This window comes from Dreissena polymorpha, chromosome 15 (genome assembly GCF_020536995.1).
Source record: "Dreissena polymorpha isolate Duluth1 chromosome 15, UMN_Dpol_1.0, whole genome shotgun sequence".
Lineage (NCBI taxonomy): Eukaryota > Metazoa > Mollusca > Bivalvia > Myida > Dreissenidae > Dreissena > Dreissena polymorpha.
Window position 1 is genome coordinate 34716868 of NC_068369.1, and position 15861 is coordinate 34732728.

Genomic DNA, 15861 nt, shown 5'->3' on the forward strand with positions numbered 1-15861 from the left:
TATTCAAATAACTGTTCATGTTCATTCATTCTTCTGCGCAATGGGGACACCTGAAGGAGCTATCCGGGACATTATACGCTCTTGAGGCTCTGTAAACGGACATTACTCGAAGCGTAGCATCGAACGCTCTCTTGGGGTTGTTCTTATCGTAAGGCTTCTTCTTATGATTTGACTCTCTAATCTGAAAAACAATTTGAGTTTTATCTAAGTTCAACCCTCAAATCTATTAGCTAAATATTGAAGTGTTTATAGAGCCTGACCTATCGAAATAATTTTGAAAAATCGGTGGTGTGTAACCCCTTCACAAGAGAATAATATTGGTAGTGTCTGACCTAAGCAACCGCAAGCAGACGAAAGTGAAAAAGTTGAAAGGGAAATTTCATTTTAACATGGATTTTTACATAATTTTGGTTTAAAATGATGTTTTAAATCGTTTTTGGGTAGTTACTTACCAAAAATCTATTCATACTGGCAGCAAAAGATGTTTTCTGTCAGATTTCAAAAGTAGGTCACGCAGGTTTGTTTACAAACACAATCCAGAGGGCCCTAATGAAATACCGCGAGTCAAAACGACCCGCGACTCAACCGGGTTTGAGTATACTCTCTGAAAACATAAACATCATTTATAAGAAGACACAATTATCTGTAGGGGCACTTGCCATGGCTTTATTTTAGAATGTTTCTTCGTGCATGTGGTAGGGAAAACATTGATGTTTAACAGAAATTCACTCTTGCTTGCAGGTTGGAGACTACATGAGACTTTGACAGATGGCAGGAAACCCTCATCCACTGGTACGATCCAAGCCGGTAAATAGATGGTCCTAAAACAGTGACCGCTGATTAGCGTCGATTTCTTTCTTGCATAACGTATGACCCCCCCCCCCCTTTTTTTATTGTTTAAATCATTGCGGCTTGGAATGCTCTTTAAGAAAAGGTATGGTTTTGGGGGTGTCTATCCTCAAAAGTTTGACTTTATTTTTTTTAAAGTTATTGCTTTTACATTGAATTTGTGTAGGAAATCTTTTGGTATATTGTGACCTAAACTAACTTTAGGAAAAAAAGAAATATCATTTGCAAGTGCAAAATATGACTGGGAAAGCAGATTTTTGGTCATTTCCTAGCAAAAGAGAAGAAAATAAGTGTTTTAAATGCATGAATTCAGATCATTTGACCTGGAATAGTTGTTTTTCAAGTTGACCCCCACCCTTATATAGCCGAATAAGGGCTAAATTGCTTTCCGACTTAAATTCAAAGGCATATTGGTTGACCGTGTAGCGTTAAGTCAGAATTCAACGCCAGGGAATCCGTGATCCAGTAACGCAATAATAGCTTGTCCGTAAAGCATAAACATTCAAACAGAGCCCCATTTCACCAACATGGAATGGCTGACATTTTTACAGTTTGGACAGTGCAGGAGACGCTTAATTGAGCCCGCCTTCATATTTAGTACAATCATGAATATAACAAGCCATATCACTTCATATTATTCATAGAAATACACTTAAAATACATAAATGCATGTATTTTCCCATTATATATCTATTTCTATTGGGTATTTTGACTTTCAGGTAGAGGAATGTCTGCGACTAAGCCGAGGGCCACTGGATAAGGGTTGTTGATGGCAAAACAGGTAATAATACTAAATTATTATCATGTACACAAGCAAATAAGCATATTTATGATGCTTAAGGTGTGAAATACTGTCATGATCGGGTTTGTGGTCACTCAAACCCTTGCCGTCATGCAATTCCCCGTGCAGTTTGAATCGACAGTTCCGCGTCATGACGCGTAAAGCTCGTGCTTTGTTGGCAGCGGAAGTTGGCACTTAACAGGTTTATCCTTGTTCCTGAACATTTATGCAGTGCAGCTGAGTTGATTTGCTACTTGTGTTGTAACCCTACAATTAGCTTGTGTTTGGTATTGTTTTCTCACAATATGCTTACAGGCATTGTTCTGGCTTGAAAGTATGTGGCGTCCAACTTGAACATAGGATTGTTGAAGCAAGTGTTCCCTTCATCATTTACCTTAGAGGGATCTTTTTGCCAAAGTGTGGCACTTTCAGCAACCAGTTTTGTTTTTTATTTGGTACATGCTTCTCTCATTCAGGGATTTAAGGGAAGTATTGACCTTATTCGCTTGTCTTTGCATACAAAGGTGACATGGATCAATGATATTTGTTGTTTTGAGAATTCTGCGGAAAGCTGTGTCCCCAGAATAAGTTCTAGAAACCCCTTGCAGGAAGCCTACATTGATTTGAGATGCCTATATGCCCCTGTTACTACATGGCGCCTCATTTCTAAGCTTATAATGCCTGCCTACATATATGTATCTTGTTAATTTTAACCTTTCCTTTCAGTCTAAAGCCCCAAAATGAGTTTTTTTCCATTCGCTCGCTCGGTTATGAACCCCCATTTTGACCAGATTGCCACATTAAAAATAGTCAAAAGTACTTATTTTGTGCCCAAAATATGTAATTTTGTATTCTCTTAAATCTCTAAATGAGAGCTGGCAGTGCATATTGACCATCTGCTGCAGTTTAAAGGCACCCATGACATTATATGTTAGAATATATCATTGGCAGCTGGTAAATAAAGGGGCTCCAAGCGACAAGGCGCTTTCAAGATTTCACACTTTTATTGGTGCGAAACAACAACTTATTGGAAGCTTATTGATTTCTACACTTCAAAGTATCTTTGATCTCTCATTTTTACTAATTTGTTTATTGTCTTGGATGAAATTGTTGTTGTTTTTTGCTTTGAAATTGACATTTTTGGGGTGATTAAAAAAACACAAAAAAAAGACATTATTTAAATTGCTTAGAGTGGAAATATCTAACAAATTCATTCTTTCTCCACCCCGCATAAGCCCCACGTCCCTGTCCATTTGGTTTGTTTTGGTATTTTGTTGCAGATATTGAACACAACAGCTTTAAATCTTAAAGGGACATTTAAGCTTTAACAGGCCTAAAATCGCCTTCATCAGACCAAAAACACTTGTGTGTGAAAATATGATATAAAATGGCCGAATGGACAGATAATCCAGCCAAACTTAATATATTGGTGCAATATGAATAGGAAGATATTAATATGCAAGAAAAACACATTTTAATCAGAATAGTTTTCTCCTTTAGGTTACAATATACTAAATCTTTTTGGAGTGCAATGCTATACTCTCTAAATACATGAACATCATTTATAAGAAGACACAATTATTTGTAGGGGCACTTGCCATGGCTTTATTTTAGAATGTTTCTTTGTGCATGAGGTAGGGAAAACATTGATGTTTAACAGAAATTCACTCTTTTGCTTGCAGGTTGGAGACTACATGAGACTTTGACAGATGGCGGGAAACCCTCATCCACTGGTACGAAGCCGGTAAATAGATGGTCGTAAAACAGTGACCGCTGATTCGCATCGAGTTCTTTCTTGCATAACGTATGACCCCCCTTTTTTATCGTTTAAATCATTGCGGCGTGGAATGCTCTTTAAGAAAAGGTATGGTTATGGGGGTGTCTATGCGCAAAAGTTTGACTTTATTTTTTGTTAAAGTTATTGCTTTTACATTGAATTTGTGTAGGAAATCTTTTGGTATATTGTGACCTAAACGCACGTCCAAGATGGCGGCAAGCAGACGAGAAATTGCGATTAACGGCGAAAATAATAAATACCATTCAAATTAACAACGGATATCATATGGTCATTAGGGAATAATGTAATGCCTGTGTCAATTAACGCAACATACTATGTTTGAGATTTGAAAAAAAATATATTTATCAGAAATCTGCACAGTGAATGTGTGTCACGGAAACGAGTGTTGGAAAATTGTCTACTCACAAAGTTAAAGCATTTATTATAAAAAGATGAGTATCGTTCGAAAATGGAAAGAGACAAACATGATTTGATTTATATGTTAGTGGATCTGTGTATAATCAGATTCATATGCGTATTCTGCTTTATTATATTTGTTACGCTGTACAGTTTAATGAAATAGCATTGAACTGAGGTTGTCAAGTGCAAAATATTGAAAGGTGAACCAAAGACCTATAAATTCTTTAGGTCTTTGGGTAAACAAATAAAATATATTATTTTAACTCCATTTAATATATCATTAACACAATAAGAACACTAAAGGATGTTTGTCAATATTTGTTTGTTTTCCCCTAATGATAGACTCTATTTAATTAAAAAAAATACTGAACTAAATTAATAGCTATTCTTAAAGAGCTTATGATCAAATGATGTATTTACGAATCTATAGATTATTGCAAGTTTAATATGCATGTGGATGGATACTAAAGTGCCCTTTTCACAGATTTTGGCATGTTTTGAAGTTTGTCATTAAATGCTTTATATTGATAAATGTAAACATTCAATTTTAAAAGCTCCAGGTCTGAAAATGGGATAAAATCAAAGGAAAACAAAAAAATAAACATAGTAACATAATTATAGTGCAATCATTTGCTATTCTTCTATGCAGGTTTGACAATTAGATAATATCTGATACTTTGTTACTTATCGACATTTCAGTTCCCAAAGTCGAGACTTATTGATGAAGAAACGGTTTCCATCCGCAATGGAGACGACGTTCCCCTTCTTGGAAGCGTGTTAGAACCCACCGTAACCCACAGCAAGTGGGCTTGTCCAGAGGGTTTGCCCACAACATCGGGGCTCAGTTCATGAAGAATCTGCACATCATGCGACGAAAGATCGGGTGACCAAGCTTTTTTTAAATCTTTACTTCTCAGGGTGCAGAATCAACGGGTTTTTCAGGGGTTTACACATGGGCTGAACAGAATATAAACACAAAGTTAAGAACTTTATTTGTTCAAATATGTCAAGTTATTGAAATACATTTGCAAAAATAGTGCATAAAAAGTCAGTTTTTCTTGCAGTTTGTGCCGATATCTTAAGGTATAAGAATAAATCCTTGAATATGTCTTAAATCGGTGACAAAATTTCATGTTGCCTGAAGCATGACCGTGCAGTTTACAAGGAATTTTTTAACAAGAACACAGACTTATTAAATAATTAATAATAATAATTTGTGCCTGAGTTGAAATGTATAAGAAAAAAAGTTTTACAATGTTATTACACTTAATGTTGTTTTTACATCCATTAACGTTTAATTGTGAACCCAACACGTACAGCCACATGATCTTGCACCCTGTACTCAGATGTGCTTTTCAACGCGTTTGAAGTTATGTAGGAAATAAAATTAAATTTAGGCCCTCTTTGAACCTCTTTATTAGATAAAGTTTTGAGTGCAACTGTACTGTTGATTGGGCTGCTTGTTGAAGGGCATAATGTTATAAAACATTCCTTGTTAATTAGGCCACATTCTTGAAAAATTAGGCTTAATGCAAGTGATAAAAGTGTTGTCACACATTAACCTGTGAATTCCTCACAGGCTAATGAGATATCACTTTTCGCCTAGACTGAATTTTCTTTCAGAAAAGACTACTTTTGCATGAAAAAAATTCATAAAAGCTGAAATTGTCATCTCTGATTAGCCTATGCAGACTGCTAATCTGGGACAACACTTTACACTTATGCATTAACTCTTTCAGTGCTGGAACCGAATTTTGAAGGCCTTTGCAAACATTTGGATCCAGATGAGACCAGAACGTGGCGTCTCATCAGGATCCAAACTGTTTGCTATTCTAATAGTATTCTTTGAAAACATCGAAGAAAATGTTAATTTTAGAAATTCAGCAGATGACATTTTAGCAGACCACAAATTCCCAGCATGCAAAGGGTTATGCCAAATTCCCCAGAATGAGGCTCAATTTATTGCAGGTTTCTGCTGTTCCAATTCATGTTGCCGTTTGTCGAGATACTTCTGTTCTGTTTATGTATTGGCAACGACCCTTTCGGGCTTCACCTGGCCATCGTGAACGAGGACAGGGGGTCTGGGTCAAAGATACCTTCAGGCCTTGGATAATCACTTCATTATCCAGGTATTATTTGCTTCAGTCTTAGAACAGAATTTATGTCTTTAAAGATTTTTTGATAAATATTGCATTTAATGATGAATATGCTCAGTTATTTGCTGATTAATATGCTCATACATGATTAATATGCTCATACATGATTAATATGCTTATTAATTAATTAATATGCTCAGTTATTTGCTGATTAATATGATCATATATGATTAATATGCTCATACATGATTAATATGCTCATACATGATTAATATGCTCATACATGATTAATATGCATATACATGATTAATATGCTGATTAATTAATTAATATGCGCATGCATTAATTAATGTGTTCATACAATGATATAGATGCTGGTAAATTATTGATATGCTCATAAATAAGCATCGATATGTTTACAGTGCTCATATCGATTAATGTTTTCATTGATTATTAATAGGCTAATAAAATAATAATATTCTCATAAATGATTTATATGCTCATAAATAATAAATTAATAATATGCTCATAAATAATTAATGGTTAATATGCTCATAAATGATTAACTTGTTCATAAATTATTATTATTATTAATATTTTGAAGAATATGCGAACGATAAATTGAAAATATATAAATACCATTGCTATATTGTTATGAATGATACTTCGCAAAATAATGCATGGCATTACAATCGTTCTGTAGTTCACTGAAATAAGGTAATTATTTACAACCATGTAAGTAGAAATTTTGCTTGAAAAAAACAGAAACAAATAAGTCTCGTTCTGAGAAAACTGGGCATAATGCATGTGCTTAAAGTGATGTCCCAGATTAGCCTGTGCAGTTTGCACAGGCTTAACAGGGATGACACTATTTCAGCTTTTATGGTAGTTTTGGTTGAAAGAAAGTCTCTTCTACATGAAAATCCAGTTAAGGCGGTAAGTGTCATCCCTGATTAGCCTGTGCAGACTGCACAGTCTAATCTGGGACGACACTTTACGCACATGCATTAGGCCCAGTTTTATCAGAACAAGACACAAAAGTATTCATTGGTAACTGTGCGTTGTGACTGCTTCAGGAGAATTATACGATGCAGGGTTACACTGCAGCCTATGACTCAGTGCGGAATGGCCACTCATGGGGTGTAATTCATCTCAAGGCAAACTTTACTCAGGATCTCATTGAAAGGTGAGATTAATTGAGCCTCGTTCTGCAAAAACTGGGCTTAATGCATTTGAGTAAAGTTTTGTCCCAGATTAGCCTCTCAGTCCGCACAGGCTAATCAGGGATGACATTTTCCACCTTCACTTTTTTTTCACTAAACAGAGACTTCCTTAAAATTAAACATGTCATAAAAGCAGAAAGTGTGACATCCCAGGTTAGCCTTTGCAGACATCACAGGCTAGTTGGCCCTCACATGACTTAGGCCCAGTTGTCCTTGAGTAAGGCTCCATTCAATATAACAGCCAAGTTATTTCTTAAATGGGCTGGGCTCCGAATAACACTCCATGAAAACTTAACGTTTAAGCACATCCGGCATTATTTGTCGTCTGCCAGAATTTTGACAATTGACCATCAAAAATTCTCTGTATTGCAAAACATAATTGCCAGATGTCATTTGACCCAAATTAGGGCTGTTTGCAATTGGGCTGTTGCACTTGGGGTCATAAGGGGGTAAATACTGGAAAATCACACCGAAACCTGTTCCGGAGACAAATTCTAAGACTACTTAAACACTCTGTATTGTTTTTCAGTGACATTTTGACATTAATTTGCATCAATATCAATAATGAACTTAATGCATGTCTTTACTTCATCTGTATTTATTATTATTGTTTACTTTTTGAGCCTTTTACTGTTAAAAATGCCTGCCAAGTTTGGACCGACACTGCTATCTGCCTTCACCTTCAACGCCATCAGGCAGATCTACTCCGAATAACACTACTTTGCCTTATTTTCCTGTTTGGATATCTTGCAGGGTTTAAGTAAAATCAAGTATTCAGCTGATTTATTCAAGTATTTAAGTTACCTCAATATTATGCCTAAACCTAAGTGTGCATTTGTAGGCGGTGTCGAAATGGGTCTTGAGCTCTGCCTTAACTGTCGTCCAATTGGTTTACAAGTCCGACTGAAGTGACAGGCCATCAAAAACTGTACAGCATGACTGATTTGGAGACAGCCCTCAACACTCGCCCAGTCGTGTCGAGAGGATCGGTGTATTTGCAGGTTAGTACGCCGTTATTTTCAATTAAATCTGTTGTAAAATGATCTTTTTTGATATCCTGGCACTTTTTTGTCACCAAAATTAGGAAAATTTGGTGTTTTACATTTACTGCAGCTCTTAAACCACATTTTGTGTCGATAACTTTGTAAGTGTGCCAGACAATTTGATGCCAGCATGGTGAATTATTCATTTGCAACAAATAAAGCAACAAATATTATTGAAAGCTTTCTCTAATTGTATCTAACTTACATTAGTTTGCACCGTAATGGGTAAATGTGCACAAAAAACCTTTTGTTGTCTCAGATTACATGGAATTGAGCACCCGAGCCAGACTGACACTTTTCGGAGCCTGTCCGAGATGGAACTCGAGCAGAGGAATCATAGGTCCAGGTGTGACAAAAGACTTAAAGCTCATGTCTGACGGTGACTTTTTTAAGTCAGGAAGTCAAGTGTGTTGTTTTTTCATGCAAGCAAGCCGTTTTGTTGGGTCAAATGACATTAGAAATGCTGCTTCTACCTTTTACCTAAAATGTGCCAATTTTTTTTTAAAAAGTTTGTTCGAATCCGGTTCAAAACCTGCTTTGATGCACAAATATTGCCATTGATGATTTTTTTCACTTATTAAGTCATATGTCACATCAGCTTTGCCTATTAGAATCAAAAGTGATGCCTTGTGAATGAAATCTCCAGTTGTAAAGACACACCTCCGCATTGGACCAATTAAATCACTCATTTGTTTAAAATGTCAGTTAGTTGAAATTTATGTAAACAAAGGTTTTGAACGGCGCTGGACAGTTAGTCTTGATGCATAATGTAATGACAAGAACGGTAATAATATTTTTTCATACGTTTTATTGAATTATGGTACATGAACTTTGTAGGGAAGATGCCCTTTACTCCGAGAAGATTTCAGTCTTAAAGACTGCATGATCATTGTCAACTGGGTCATGCGAGTTGTGTGTCGTGTTATTTCTTAAAAGTTGACCCAGCATTTGTAAAAATATTGCAAGACATATACATCTCCAGAAAGGAAATTCATTTCTGCATTGAATAAGACCGAGATCGTGAAAATCGCTGGACGGTCGGGCCACTCCCGTATTTTCTCCTATTTCTTTGTTAAAAATGTTGAATAAACCAAACTCTCTGAAAACCGGAAAACGTACGGGTATCTCCGTAAATTTGGTCATTTTCAACGTAAAAAACATTGAGTATACCGGACGGTCTAAATTCTCAAGATGCCCGAGGCGTGAAAATAACAATACCTAGTCAGCACAGCGAGTGCGGTGTCACACATTTTGCTCGCGCAATTATCGATAATCGGATTAAACATGAAGTTTCATAGGATGTCTTATCAGATTTTAGTGATACTCACATATAAATTTGTAAATTATCTGTTGATGAGTTCAATTAAAAAAAAATCCTATATATAATATGTGTGTATATATATATGTAATCTCTCATGCTGTTTTAAATTTGTCAACTGGAGCTCATAACCTTAGTATCTGGGTGTCTAGTTGATTTTATAGTGTATATATATATATAAATGTTATCTCTCATGCTGTTTAGAAACTACATGTGTTTTAATTCGTCAACTGGAGCTCATAACCTATCTGGTTGTTAAGTTGATTTTATTTTATGCTATGCTTATGTTGTTGTTTTTTTGGTTTTTTTTAGTTAATTTTTATTATTTTTCTATTTCTCTATGTATAAAGTATTAAATACCTATGTTTTAGATAAAGAGCTGTCTCTTATAACTCTGTACTGAGTGGCAATACACTTGTAATCTATGAATAACTTGTATATGTATAAAGCTGTCAAATATGTGTATTGAAGAGACGTTAATAAACTAATAAACTACCATAAAGGTGTCAAGTCGTTACCGCGCTATGGGAGTCTGATTAAGTAATGTAAAACAAATTGTGAATGTCTATAATAGACATGCAGTAACACCAAAAAGTGATTGACTTGAACGTTTTATTAATTATTTATTATCGCCTATGATAAACAATTTAATTAAAAAATTAATGCATGCCGTTGCGACAATCACTTTCTTGTGATCTTCTCAGGTATTTTAAAAGATCTTATAGCCATGTTTTTAACGCTGAAATGGTTGTTTGTTTGTTAGTCAGATAAACTGTTAGAAATATGACTGTAAAATATCCATCCATCTGTATGCAAATTCATTCATTGCCGTTTACTAATTTCGAACGCATCCATTGAGCTCGAACAAAAGTTTGCCGTCATCGTTCACAGGGATCGGAACACACACTGGTTTTGATCACAAATAATACTGGTGACTTTTCATAATAAGTAAAATGTGAATTTAAAAAGTTTTCATAAATAAATCTTGTTAATACGTTTAAGATGGTGTTTATTTAAATATCTATTTTAAGGTTTGTCGTTATGTACGCGAATCACATACTCAAAATCAGTAGACAGAATGTTCCTCCCCCCAGACTTGTGACCACACCCATCGGTCCCTAGGTTAACTCTTTACTAATGAAATCACTGAAGTTACATGAAGTTACTTAGAAGCAGGAGTGTGATTAGGGTGAAGTCTGAGGGGAGGAAAATTCTGTATACTGATTTTGACTACGTGATTCGCGTGCATAATGGTGTGATGGGTGACAAAGACAACTAACTGTCATACAACCACACACTTATGACAATTACTTCATTCGTCGTCTGCATAATTTTACTGCAGATATTGCATGTCTACGAGTGCTGTTGCTTATGCAAAACGTGCATTATAATTGGCCAATATCAATTGTCCAATACAATAACGCTGCGCCTTTAGGCGGGCTTAACATGTGTAAAGAGATACATTTTATTGTAAATCTGCTTACATTTTATCGTAAATCTGCTATCAAAATATTCAGCGAAGTCGATATTGCTTTGATCTTAAGAATGATTAGTTGCAGTAACTGAAAAAATAAACACTTATTGGTAAAATTCAAACGCCCAGGGGATTATGATTTCAAAATGTAAGTGCCTTGGCGAGAGACTGTTAAATTGCCTGTGGAAGCACTGCAATGGTTTCAACAATTGGTTTGCTTCACACTCAGCCGTCAGGTGAGCGCTTAATAGCCTTCATGACCCTCTTGTTAGTTAAACCCTTTCCCATTTGATACATATAATCGTGAGTTTATCGATATTGCCAATACATGCGTGTAAACCAGACTGTCGATTACTGCATACTTAGGATCTTTCATGACTCTAAACATTACTTAAAAATCCCCTATAATCATGGCTTCCAGTTTTAAAAGCAATTTCAAGCTTCATGGTCCTATAATTAACTGTGTTCAAACTTGTTACATAGACCAAGTGGATAATACCATGGTTTAACTCTTTCAGTGCTGGAACCGAATTTTGAATGCCTTTGCAAACAGTTTGGATCCAGATGAGACGCCACAGAATGTGGTGTCTCATCAGGACCCAAACTGTTTGCTATTCTGATAGTATTCTTGGCAAAAAAAAGGAAGAAAATGCTATTTTAAAAATTCAGCAGACAACATTTTAGCAGACGACAATTAAAAGCATGACAAAGTAAGTCCTCTGAAAATGGGGAAAGTCCTTGAAAAGTACTTGAATTTTGTTGAGGATGTTCTCTTTGAACAATCTATTCAAATACTTCCTTAAGAGTATCTGTAATTAAAATATAACCTCCAAATTATTGGTTGTGTGTAGATATTTCTGCAAATTTCTTCCCCAATAAGATCCCTTTATAATTGCTAGACTAGCCTATACAGGGCTTTTTCCTGTTTTTGTGAAGCAACTTTGGCCGCCTCCCCCCCCTCCCCATTTTGTGAAACAATGAGTGGAGAACTGTTCAAAATTGTGAAAAAATGAGTGGAGAACTTTTCAAAATTGTGAAAAAATGCGTTGCAAACTTACTAAAATTGTGAAAATTCGAGTCTGGAACTAATTGAAATTGGGAAAATTAGTGTCGCAAATTTTCCAAATTTGTGAAAAAAGCCATTCTAACAGGGAAAAACGCTCTGCTATAGTATTATACAGATAATTTCATTTATAAATACCATATTCTGATTTTTCCTCTGTACTAGATTTACTTCTGCGAAGTTAAACATACTTAACTTATAACCACATACATTTAAATCCTAAAGGTGGATCATAAAACATTTATTTACAATGCGTTAAGCTAACACATAAATGTCAAATTACTTGCATATAGCTTTTTATTTAAATCAAGCTATAAACTTTAAATGAAAATGAGGAGTTATTTATAATTTATGAACACATTTGAAATAGTTTTACATTTACAGTTAAACAAGTTATACACTATCTTGTTGAGATTAAATTGTGCTATCCAAATAGCTTGGGGATTTAGGTTCATCTATCAGCAAAATCTTGCAAACTTGTAAGCAAGCACCAAATTGTCCATGAATGTACCTTAATATGTGCTCTTTCCAAAAAACCCGTCAGCCACCAAAAATAATAACATGGCGGCCATTTTTTTTCCAAAATGGCGGCTGCATAATTGTGTATACAATTTTTATTGAAAATCAAGGTATTTGCCCTCGGAGACTAATGAAAACGAACAAATTCAGGTTGCTTTGTTGTTAAGAATGTTTAAAAGATACAATTTAGTCTTCTTTGACATTTAGATGTGAAATATTGTACATTTGTGTCAAAATTGTCGCAATTTGCACAATATTTGTGAACCACATATGTACGTATATATCACAAAATCATCACCTTTGTCATAAAGACTATTTTTAACTTCACGATAATTAATAATAGTTTATTGTAAATCTAGAGGTGCAACATCATTACTTGAAGACTTATATTTATTGACTCTAAGTTATGTGTGATCAATCTTGTTTACTGACTTTTAATTGAGTTTGAAATCCTAGCGAGGTTATTCAGAACTTCTCTCCTTATAATGTATATGAACTTTCTTTATTCACATATATTGTTTAAGGATCATTGGGTGTTTTACTATGGTATGATTAAACGTATGATATTATTAAGACATTTACTGGCACTTTATTGTAATTAGTACTGTTTACATACGCCCTACAATCAATGCAGAGTATGAAAACTCAAAGTCCGAAGATTGCTTTACATTATATAGGCAACTTGGCTGATAAAATGGCAATCTATATTGCAACTATCTTAGTTTGAGATAAATAAATGATGTAAACACTCGTCAATAGACTTTATCAAGATAAATACGGATAAAACCCCAAACACGTGTTGTTGAAGTCCTATCATTTAACTTGTATATGCATATCAGGTGATATTTATCCCCACGTTTTTCGTAGAAAAAGTGGGGATATTGTGGTGATGTGCGTCTGTCCGTCCGTTCGTCCTGGCCCCCTGCTCCTCCTACAGTATTAATACTAGAACCTTGAAACTTACAAACATGGTAACTATGAGCGTATGTGCGACAATGACAGTGACAGAATTTTGATCTGACCCCTGGGTCAAAAGTTATGGGGGTTGGGGCGGGGCCGGGTCAGAGATTTTAACTCATTTTTTTAATGTTATTTTACATTTATTAATTTAACTTCTTCATTTCTGCACCGATTTACTTCAAATTGATACTGAGCCTCTCTTATGACAATACAGTCAATCTCAACTATGCATGGCCCCATTACCAACCATGGGGCGCCCCAGCCACATAGGCCACATCCAACCAAAATTGTATTTTACTAAAATTTCTTCATTTCTACACCAATTCTTTTCAAATTGATACTGAACCTCTCTTATGACAATACAGCCAATCTCAACTATGCATGGCCCCATTACCAACCCTGGGGCACCCCGGCTACATAGGCCACGCCCACCCAAAATTGCCTTTTACTATAATTTCTTCATTTCTACACCGATTCACTTCAAATTGATACTGAACATCTTTTATGACAATACGGTCAATCTCAACTATGTATGGCCCCATTACCAACCCTGGGGTGCCCCACCCATAATAGGCCACACCGACCCAAAATTGTCTTTATCCCTACGCTTTTTGAAAAGCGTGGAGATATTGTAGTTATCTCCGCTGTCTGTCCTTCCGTTCTGGCCACTATCTTCTCTTACACTATTAGCACTAGAACCTTGAAACTTACACACATGGTAGCTATGAGCATATGAGCGACCCTGCACTATTTGGAATTTTGATCTGACCCCTGGGTCAAAAGTTATGGGGGTTGGGGTGGGGCCGGTTCAGAGATTTTTATTCATTTTTAGCTCATCTATTTTTATGTCCCCCACTATAGTAGTGGGGGACATATTGTTTTTGCCCTGTCTGTTGGTCTGTCTGTCTGTTTGCGCCAACTTTAACATTTTGCAATAACTTTTGCTATATTTAAGATAGCAACTTCATATTTGGCATGCATGTCTCATGAAGATGCACATTTTCAGTGGTGAAAGGTCAAGGTCATCCTTCAAGGTCAGAGGTCAAATATATGTGGCCAAAATCGCTCATTTTATGAGTACTTTTGCAATATTGAAGATAGCAACTTTATATTTGGCATGCATGTGTATCTCATGGAGCTGCACATTTTTAGTGGTGAAAGGTCAAGGTCAAAGTCATCCTTCAAGGTCACAGGTCAAATATATATGGCCCAAATCACTTATTTTATAAATACTTTTGCAATATTGAAGATAGCAACTTTATATTTGACATGCATGTGCATCTTATGGAGCTGCACATTTTGAGTGGTGAAAGGTCAAGGTCAAGGTCATCCTTCAAATATATGTGGCCCAAATCGCTCATTTTATGAATACTTTTGCAATATTGAAGATAGCAACTTGATATTTGGCATACATGTGTATCTCATGGAGCTGCACATTTTGAGTGGTGAAAGGTCAAGGTCATCCTTCAAGGTCAGAGGTCAAATATATGTGGTCCAAATCGCTTATTTTATAAATACTTTTGCAATATTGAAGATAGCAACTTGATATTTGGCATGCATGTGCATCTCATGGATCTGCACATTTTGAGTGGTGAAAGGTCAAGGTCATCCTTCAAGGTCAGAGGTCAAATATACTGTGAAACCATTTATTTTCGACAGCACAAAATTTCGTCATTTTTATAAAAATGACGATTTCGTCAGCACTTAAATTTGCCGATTTCTGATTTTGAATTGTTAAAAAATGCGTCAGTCAATATCCGATTTGTGTGTAATACATATTCGCGATCAATCGCAGTTGCCAAAAAGCGTGGTACGAATGCGGTAGCACACTTGAGAATCACTGCAGGAGGTGGGGCCTGTTTGTCACATGCCAATTAACTAGTTTTGTTTTCAAGGGACAGTAATGAACCCTTTTAATGTATGCCATTCACACGTTCATTGTTATGATTAGCGGACATGTGGGATCGAATAACCGTTAACGAGTGTTTGTAACAACGAAGCCAATTGCCAATTAGTCTTATTCTATTATTATAATTGCCATACTGATAACAATCGTACCTTTATCGGCACCAATTAGGAAAGGTGCGAACAATATGGGTTATAACTAGTGTTAGGAAATTATTTTGTCACTTTTCAATAAAGTTTCAAGCGTTTTGCATCGTACATTTTTGATAATTTGAAGAACAGTAATTGGTCTCAAATGTCACTGTTTTTTTTCAAATAAAATGCTTTTTTATTCTGATATCAACATTAAAATTATAAACTCTTTGTGTGTGTTTGTTCTTAAAAGTAAACTACCGGTATATAAATCAATAATGTCAATAATTTAAAAATAAAT

The 15861-nt window shown here is 35.5% G+C and overlaps 1 long non-coding RNA gene across 4 annotated transcripts; it reads left to right on the plus strand.

Annotated features, from left to right (window-relative positions):
* Nucleotides 1-738: 738 nt before the first annotated feature.
* Nucleotides 739-10353, plus strand: LOC127861205 (uncharacterized). Of its 4 annotated transcripts, none has more exons than XR_008040112.1 (5): nucleotides 739-792; nucleotides 4527-4710; nucleotides 7000-7109; nucleotides 7988-8147; nucleotides 8449-10353. It is a non-coding gene; the product is annotated as an uncharacterized LOC127861205 (long non-coding RNA). The 4 variants fall into 4 exon arrangements; XR_008040113.1 differs by lacking the exon at nucleotides 739-792 and adding an exon at nucleotides 3310-3374; XR_008040114.1 differs by lacking the exon at nucleotides 739-792 and adding an exon at nucleotides 3346-3363.
* The last annotated feature ends 5508 nt before the right edge of the window (nucleotides 10354-15861 follow it).